Here is a 9,378-nt window from a genome sequence, read left to right as displayed (position 1 = left end):
GCACACACATATTTTTTAAAATGCATTGTTTCTCTTTAATGTTCTACAGTATATTGAATATTCGCTTATCGTTCAGTGGAATATTTTAGCATTGTTAAAACAATCACACGTAAAGAAAATATAATATTGAGAACACATCTTCGACAACATTTTCAACATTAAGGTATTGTACTATTTTCTCCTCTGTTCAGTATATAAAAGTTGTTGTTTTAAATTACGCATAAAGATACACCGCGGACTGTCTGTGCTCTACCCACAATGGGTATCGAAACCCTGTTTTTATTATCGTAAGTCAGCAGATATTTGGCTGTGCAACTAGTGGAGGTGGCAAACACAGTAGTACAATTGTGTTTGCTTTTCTCCAATCACTGCATAAAGAAAGCATTTATTTGAATTTTACTCTTTAGATTTTTCTACACATAAATATCAACCTGCCACCTGTGTGAAGAATGTTTTTGAAACATTAATAAATCATCATCGAAAATGGTGGTACACGAATATATCTGTTTACGAAGGTAGTCATCTGATCAAAAAAGTACAGCCATATATCATAAAATAAACCATCTTAAAAACCGAAGAAACCGGTGCTAATCCTTTTATAGACATTTATTTGTGAGACTCTTACAAATTATTTAACAAGATGATTAAAACAGAAAAACCTTAACACTTTTCCCAAGCGACAGGAACATCGAAGATCAATAGAATATTCTTTCTTCGAATCTACTTTCTCATTTAGGAGTTACAATAGAAATAATATTCATTTAAACTAAAGTTGTTGTGTCCAAGCTTTAATTATATTAGAATATCAATATTGCAATTATTTAGTTGTGGTATATGCATCGCTTGAATAAAATGCAAGATACTTATCTCAGCACATACCCAACCTACATATTATTCTCTATAAATTATATGTTTAAAAAAACAATCGTACAGTGCTATAAGGAGCAGTAGTAGAGTACTGGTCTAGTAACCTAAATGTTGTAAGTGCTATCCTTCCAGTTGGGTTTCATATTTTCACATTCAAACTATTACAATTTAGCAGTGGATTTCTTCTCTTGTTTGTTTAAAAATATCAAAATCGATGAAAATGTTTATGTGGTTAGAAGGTATTTGAAATAATTCAATTAAATTATCGACATAGTTATACTATGAATTATTCATGAATTTAATTGAACAAATAACTAAAACTTTTTTCTGTGTTATTCTTCTGCTTCGTAATTTTAACTATATTTAATTATGAATGATATCACAATAATATCAAAATACGAGATTTTCTTGCATGTTGTAGTTATAGTTATAAAGACATTTCTTTATTAAAAATTATCGCTCTCAGATCGGAATGTCTATGAAGATAATTAATTTTCTTAGGAATTTTGCCACCGACTTTGTTCTTGGGAAAACTTTTATTCTGGTGACGCGCGGGTAAGATGATACGGCAAACATTACGAACAAGAACAAAAGACCGCCTGAAGAGGTCACTTTGTAGTAACCATTCGCATAATTCTACATTAATGTGTTGTCTACCAGCCAGTCATTAGAAACTAAAATGCCACATAAGGGACACCTACAGTTGCAATTTGTACTCTTTTGACGTCAGTAAAAAAGGTGCTCATGACATAAATCACTAACATATTTATGTACTCTGGAAATAACACCATATGACATATAAATTTGAAAAGCAATAAATAAAAAACAGTTGGCTACACTTAATTTCAGTTTAATTCACTCTTAAAGCAGAAAGCTTTCAGAGGCGTGGTCAGGTGGTTACGACAGTCGAATCGTAATCTGAGGGTCACGAGTTCGAATCCCCGTTACTCTAAACATGCTCGTCCTTTTAGCGGTCGGGCCGTTATAATGTGATAGGTCAATCCCACTATTCATTGGTAAAAGAGTAGCCAAAGAGTTGGCGGTGGTTGGTGATGACAAGTTGCCTTCCCTCTAGTTTCACACTGCTAAATTATAAACGGCTAGCACAGAGAGCTTACGGGTAGATTTGTGCGACATTCAAAAACAAACAAAAAAGTTTTTTCCCTCGGGTAATTTTGATCTTATTCATTGAAACTGTAAAATATGATGTGAAAAACAATGTATCGCCATATTTACTTTAACATAATTTTAGGTTATTTAGCTCAATTGCAGGCAATAGAAGTATAATCATTCGTCTCGTTTAAGATATACAAACAACCAGTGAGGTTCGAACTCATGACCGCTGGTTTACGAAACCAGTGCTTTACCTCTAAGTTATGATAGCTTGTTACTTCGTTTGTAAAACATATAATTTCTTTATGAAACTATACAGTATGTTTAATATTAACTTATCGTTCAAACTATTAATATAGCACTGTTAAAACAATCACACGTGTAAAATATAGTATTAATAACATTTCTTCAACAACATTTTCAAAGGTAAGGTATTGTACTGTTTTCTCCTCTGCTCAGGAATATAATTTGTAAATTAATCGGAAACAGGTGTTTTGTACTATCTTCATCATATATGCAATACCTGACGAGCTCGCATAATAGTTCATTTTTTCTCCAACTTTTATTGAAATATTTTATTGTAGTATGTAGGAGCCTACATAGGTCTATATATGTTTTGTATATTTTGAGGATGTTTTCAACTGTAACTCCATTGTTTTGCCAGTAAGATTCCTACCATAGTTTGTTCTTAGGGTAGAACGATAAACGAAAAATTGCTACTAGATGATCAAATAATTTCGAAGTGCCTTTTTTAAAGACAATTTCTTATATGCTGTCACTATCTGGTGATTTGTTTTATGAAATCTTAACTTCTTGTTTGAGTTCTTGTAACATAACGTTTTCGAAAGGGGCCTGGCATGGCCTAGCGCGTTAAGGCGTGCGCTTCGTAATCTGAGGGTCGAGGGTTCGCGCCCGAGTCGCGCCAAACATCCTCGCCCTCCCAGCCGTGGGGGCGTTATAATGTGCAGTCAATCTCACTATTCGTTGGTAAAAGAGTAGCCCAAGAGTTGGCGGTGGGTGGTGATGACTAGCTGCCTTCCCTCTAGTCTTACACTGCTAAATTAGGGACGGCTAGCACAGATAGCCCTCGAGTAGATTTGTGCGAAATTCCAAAACCCAAACCAAACCGTTTTCGACAAACATTAGCTTATTATAGTCATTTATGTTATTCGTGTTATTGTTGTTGATATTGACTGGGAAATATGGTTTGTATAATTCTGTATTAATATGATATGGTCGTTTACTGTATTGTAAAAATAGGTTTTCACGCCTGTGTCGTTGTGTTTTGAAAGTGTTTTGCAGTTCTTGTCTGAAGCCTTCTGCTTTTTCTTTGTTAGGTGTGCTGATGTGTTATTTTATTTTAGTGTTGGGTATTTTTTTTGTGGTATCTTTGGTTCCTCTTTGTAACTGCGATCGAAACTTTCTAGGGTCGGTTTTTTTTCGTTTTCTTATCCCATTTTTCTGGTCTCATTTTTTTTTCAGATACTGTTTATTGGTGTTTTTATTTCTTTATCTCTTGTTGCCATGAACTGTCTTCTTAATTGTCTTCGTTGTTTTATTAGTGTTATTAGTTGTTTCTTTGTTTCTATGCGTTATTTATAGTTTTATGTTGTTCCTGTGGTACAGTGTTAGTTGCTGCTTTTAGTCGGCACTCAGTGATTATTTGACTACAACTACCAACTTCTACTTTGTTGTTGGCTGTATGCTCAACATTTTCTGGTAATATGTTGTCTAATTCTTTCTGATATTCTTGGCAATTAGCTTTCTGGTAGTTGAATTTTGTATTGTTTAAAGGTTATATCTTTATGGGGAGCGAGATCGAAAGCACACCATATTGGTAGATAATTACTGTCAACATCTTTTCCCACATTAGAACTTAATAACTTTTGTCTGATATTTAAGGAGGTGAGGCAGTTGCCTAGGATATCACTTTTATTTGTAGCATACGTAGTATGCGTAGGTTTACTGTCAATTTTAGGACGATGTTATTTTCATCAATGAATTGCAATAAGTGTCTTCCATTTCTGTTGGTGGATTTACGTCCAAAGTTTTTATGTTTACTATTCAGATCACTTATTACAATTGTATTTTGGTAGTGGGAAAAGATGTTGTGGAATACATTTATGTCAATACATTTTGTTGGTGAACAGTAAATACCTGCTAGTGTTAAAAATTAATGGTTAACTCGCAGGATATCAACAATTATATTTTCATTATTACCGTTCATTTTAATTTTGAATAACTGAAAGAATGTACTTATATAACAAAATAATTCCTCTGTTAGTATCATGGTTGTTTATTCTAACTTTTCTAACTGGCGTAAAATTACATATTTTAAATTTATTGTTAACATAAATCCGGGTTTCACTTAGAATAATAATATCAGGTTTAATTACTATTATAATGTCTTCGATCTCGTGGTTCTTGGAAGTTAGTGAACCTTTGATGTTGATACCTAGAATTGTGAATTTGCTTTTAGTAAGTATCCAGTGATCGTTGTGGTAGGTATGGCTTTCTTTATTATTTTTTTGCATCGCGTGTGAAGAGATCAAAGCAGTTTTTAGTTTGGGATAGATTTGTGTATTCTGCAATAAAATCTGTAAAGATGTTTTATTTATATTTACTATTAAACTTGTTTCGTCGTTTCTGCTCTCTTTTATTGTATGAGTGTTGTTCTCTTGAATGTTTGTTGTGTCTGTGTTTTTGTTAAGTTCTTGTGTATTGTTCACTATTTTGGTTGGGTTTTGTTCTTCTCTTGTGTGTGATTTTTGTTGTGTGATGTTTTCCTTCAGCTTTTCTGCATTTGTCACTGTATCTGTTGTTGTAGCAGCGTGTGTTTCTTATGCAGTTGTGTTAGTTATATCGTTTGGAATTGGTCTTGTTGTTTTTATTTCATAGATATGTTGCTTTATTTTTTTGTACTTGTCGCAAACTTTGTAGTTTGCTATGAGTGTTTTATGCAGTTGCAACTATTAGGTTTTTCTTACTATTTTTTACAGACAAATATATGGTGCTTACCGCCATGTCCACGTCACCTCGGTGTTGTCAAACGTGCCGCTGATACGTGACCATATCTTTGGCAATTTTAGCATTGTATAACTACAATTGCTGGTGTTTTCAATTGCTCTACTTGAAAATTTTGGTACCACAGTTACGACAGAAAGTGTTCGTACCCCTGCGTCGTGAGTAGTTTTGTTCGTCACAACTTAAAAAGTATCAAGATTAGGATAATGAAAGTAGAGTATATTATAAATATTCTTCTAACACACTTTACATACATATTTATGTAAATTGAACGACAAATAAACTGTTTATAAACAAATAACCAAACATAGAGAAGCAGAAAGTGTTCGTGCGTCCACTTTAATGGTCAGTTGTGTAACATTACTTGGCGCAATCTCTCCTCATAGCCCTCCATGATCGTTTGACAGTACTGGTATTTTTTTTCCATTCTTCTTTACAGAAGGCCTCCAACTCTTCCAAGTTTTTCCGATGACGCTGATAAACCCTGGTCTTCGACTCATGCCAAACGTTTTCAATTGGGTTGAGATCGTGTGACTGTGATGGCCACTCCAGAACGCTTATATGGTTCCTCTGCAACCAGGTGTGCACATATTTCGATGTGTGCCTAGGGTCATTGTCGTGCTGGAAGATCCAACGACGCCCAAGCCGCAAGTTACAACCATCATTCTCGATATAAGTGCCTAATATATCAACGTACTCTTCTTTTTTCTTGATTCCGTTGACGTGGTGAAGGCTGCCTACACCAGAAGAGCTGAAGGAACCCCATAGCATGATCGAGCCACTTCCGTATTTAACTGTATGGACGGTGTTCTTTGGAAGATTTCGTTCCCCCTTCTTACGGAAAATATAGCGAACATCGCTGTGGCCGAAAAGCTCGATTTTAGTCTCGTCTGACCAAAGAATATTCTTCCAATAGGTAAAGGGTTTAACTACATGTTTTCTTGCATACCTCAATCGTGTTTCTAAATGAACAGGCTTTAAATATGGAGTTCTACGAGGACGGCATGCTTTGATGTTGTTGTTGCTGTTTTAAAATAAGCACAGAGCTACACACTGGGCTATCTGTGCTCTGCCCACCACGAGTATCGAAACCCGGTTTTTAGCGTTGTAATTCCGCAGACGTACCGCTAAGCCATTGGGGGGCAGGCATGCTTTGAACCCAGAAGAGCGTAACATGTTCGTAACTGTAAAGGTGCTTACTTCACTCCAGTTTCCCTTACCAGTTTCTATATGTCATTACGTGTTAAACGAGAATTCCTACTAACCTTCTGAAAACCTTCCACTTGGTTCTCTCTCGAATTTTGGTGGGGCGTCTGGAACGAGGAAGGTTAGCGGTTGATTCTATAAGCTTAAACTTGGCAATTATTCTTTGAACAGTAAATTTCGGCACATTAATTTGTGTAGCAATACCGGAAAGAGACACATGAGACTTGTATTTTACAATAATTCGGTTTTTTTTTTAATCATTGGACAGTTGTTTCCTGTTCGTCATGATGACCAAGCAGATAATGACGGAGATGGCGCTAAATTGCCGGAAGTAAATTTTTTACTGGCTAAATTTTAATAATTATAAACATAGTGTCTAGTTCTGGAATGGTATAATGTAGTTTACTCGCCAAGAAAAACAAAATTTTTACGGGAACATCAGTTTTTTGACAGGTTCTGAACTGTACGAACACTTTCTGCTCCTTCTATTTTTGGTTATTTCTTTATAAACAATTTATTTGTCGTTTAATTTACATACACGTTTATGTAAATGTGTGTTAGTATAATGTTTATAATACATGTATTAGCCAATTCGTAATACTTTTTAAGTTATGAGCAAAAGACTACTCGGGACGCAGGTGTACGAACACTTTCTGTCGTAACGGTGACTATTTTTCTTCTTGTTTCTCGTTTTCTCCTTATATTAATAACTTTATCATCATCAAAAGATGATAATTGTGTTTTGGCCACATTACATATCACCATGAATGGGGTATTATTAACTGCATTTGAAATTACATCTGATTTCTGGCCACCAAATGAACTAGATTTACTTAGCTTGTTTTTCAGGCCACTGGAAGAGCGTGCGTCTTTTTTTTAGAGGTCATGTTCATTTTGTTCTAAGCGGTTGTCGCCATCGCTCCAGGTTAGGCGACCCGCACTTTCGTCGTCCAGGTGAAGTCTTAGGCTTCCTCGCGTTTAACAGTTTCTCTAACTTATATGAGTATTTCTAAGTGCTCTTTAGCCCACATAAGTGTAGATATCTCACTCAGAAGGAAGGTTAAAAGTTTTTTCTTCCTGTATGTTCAGGAGCTTTTCTCCATTCTTCTTGCTTATTCTCACTGAAGGTCTCCTGATCTCATTGTTTAGAATTGTTTGTTTGTTTTGAATTTCGCGCAAAGCCACATACGGATACCTGCGCTAGCCGACATTAATTTAGCAGTGAAAGACTAGATGAAAGGCAACTAGTCTTTACCAACCACCGCCAACTCTTGGGCTACTCTTTTACCAATGAATAGTGGGATTAATCTATCACATTATAACAGCCCTACTATCGAAAGAGCGAGCATGTTTGAACACGAAACCTCACATTACGATTCGAGAGTATTAACCACCTGACCACGCCTCTGAAAGTGTTCTTCTTCAAAACGAAATAAAACAAAAATTAACAGTAGCAAATTGTTTTTTTTTTTATTTATTGCTTTTCAAATTTATATGTCTCAAGGTGTTATAGCCTTCAGAGTACATAATCATTTCAGTGATTCATTGCATGAGCACATTTTTTACTGATGTCACAACAGTACAAATTGCAACGCTAAGTGTCCTTTATGTGACATTTTAGTTTCTAATGATTGGCTGGTAGACAACACATTAGTGTACAGTTGTACGAGTGGTAAGAACAGGTGACCCCTTCAGGCAGTCTTTGGTCTCTGTTCGTAGAGTTTGTCCTGTTCTTTTATCCACGCGTAACCGGAATAAAGGTTTTCGGCAAGAAAAGAAGTCGGTTCTAATATGCCTCAGAATATGAATTATCTTTATAGACATTCCGATCTGAGAGCGATAATTAACATAAAATTATTAAAAATAAATAAATAATGAAAATAAGAAAACGGTGAATCCAAATATTGTATTTTCCAGCCTAAAACTAGGTGCTCTAAGAAAGTAAAGAAACAAGGCTGGAAGTGGTGTCTACATCATGTTTTCGAACCAGAAATTTCTATTTTTACTCCATGTCTTAGGTATTTGTCAAGTTTAGTAATGTCAAACTCGGGATTTATATTAATATAAGATTTTGGTAACACATATGTCAAAAACAGGCTTATTCTAAAGCAGTTTCGAAAATATTGATTTCCACAAGCTGTGTAACATCAATAGAAGCATGGAAAACGCAGTTTAATTTTTTTAAACAAAGGTGTCTATTTTAATGAAAATTTAAAATACGTTAAGAATAATGTATCGTCATCTTTATCCTAAAGTAATTTCACATGAATTTGTTCAACTGGATATGATAGAAGTATAAGCATTCATCATGTTAAGGGTGTGCAAGCCACCAGTGAGGTTCGAACTCACGACCCCTGGTTTACGAAACCATTGCTCTACCTCTGACCTATGATGGCTCGTTGCTTTATTTGAAAAACGTATAATTTCGTTAAGAAACTATACAGCATGTTTAATATCAACTTATCGTTCAAAATATTAATATAGCATTGTTAAAACAATCACACGTAAAAAATATAGTATTAAGAACATCTCTTCGACAACATTTTCAACGGTAAGGTATTGTGCTGTTTCCTCCTCTGTTCAGGTATATAATCTGTATATTAATCGCGGAGAGGTGTTCAGGACTATCTATATGCAATACCTATCGAGTTCGCATAATAGTTCATTTTTTCAAAACATTTTATCGAAATATTTTATTGTAGTATGTAGGGTTCTATCTACTATTGTTTGTGGGTTTGAATATTTATGCATAAACTTTGAAGAAGTGGTTTTTGGGCACTCTACATGCTGTCGAAAGTAGTATATTTTATATTGACTCTTGTTTGGTTTAGAATTGTTCTTTGCTAACGTTAATCCACGCTGGAGCTGCATAGTCTATTACAGTTATATACGTTTTGTATATTTTGAGGATGGTTTCAGCTGTTACTCTATTGTTTTTACCAGTTAGGCTCCTAGGATAGTTTGTTCTTCGCCTAATACTTTTGTTGTTAAATCTGATTATTATTGTTTCAGTTAACCTTACTAAGTGATATGCCTTTTGTCTAAGTTTTCTGAATCCGTTTTGTCTCTCGAGTAATTTTGACGTTATTTCCAAAAATGTGGAGAGTCTATTACTGATTATTCGTTCAAGAATTTTTCATACACAGCTGGTCAGGCTGATTGGTCGAT

The 9,378-nt window shown here is 34.8% G+C and overlaps 1 non-coding gene across 1 annotated transcript; it reads right to left on the bottom strand.

The window, feature by feature from the left end:
• Window positions 1-8,534: 8,534 nt before the first annotated feature.
• Window positions 8,535-8,606, bottom strand: TRNAT-CGU (transfer RNA threonine (anticodon CGU)). Its single transcript has one exon. It is a non-coding gene; the product is annotated as a tRNA-Thr (tRNA).
• Window positions 8,607-9,378: the final 772 nt, after the last annotated feature.

The sequence above is a fragment of the Tachypleus tridentatus genome, chromosome 1 (genome assembly GCF_004210375.1).
Source record: "Tachypleus tridentatus isolate NWPU-2018 chromosome 1, ASM421037v1, whole genome shotgun sequence".
Taxonomy (NCBI): Eukaryota; Metazoa; Arthropoda; class Merostomata; order Xiphosura; family Limulidae; genus Tachypleus; species Tachypleus tridentatus.
The sequence above is the reverse complement of the archived record's forward strand: the minus strand, read 5'-3'. Positions and strand labels throughout refer to the sequence as shown.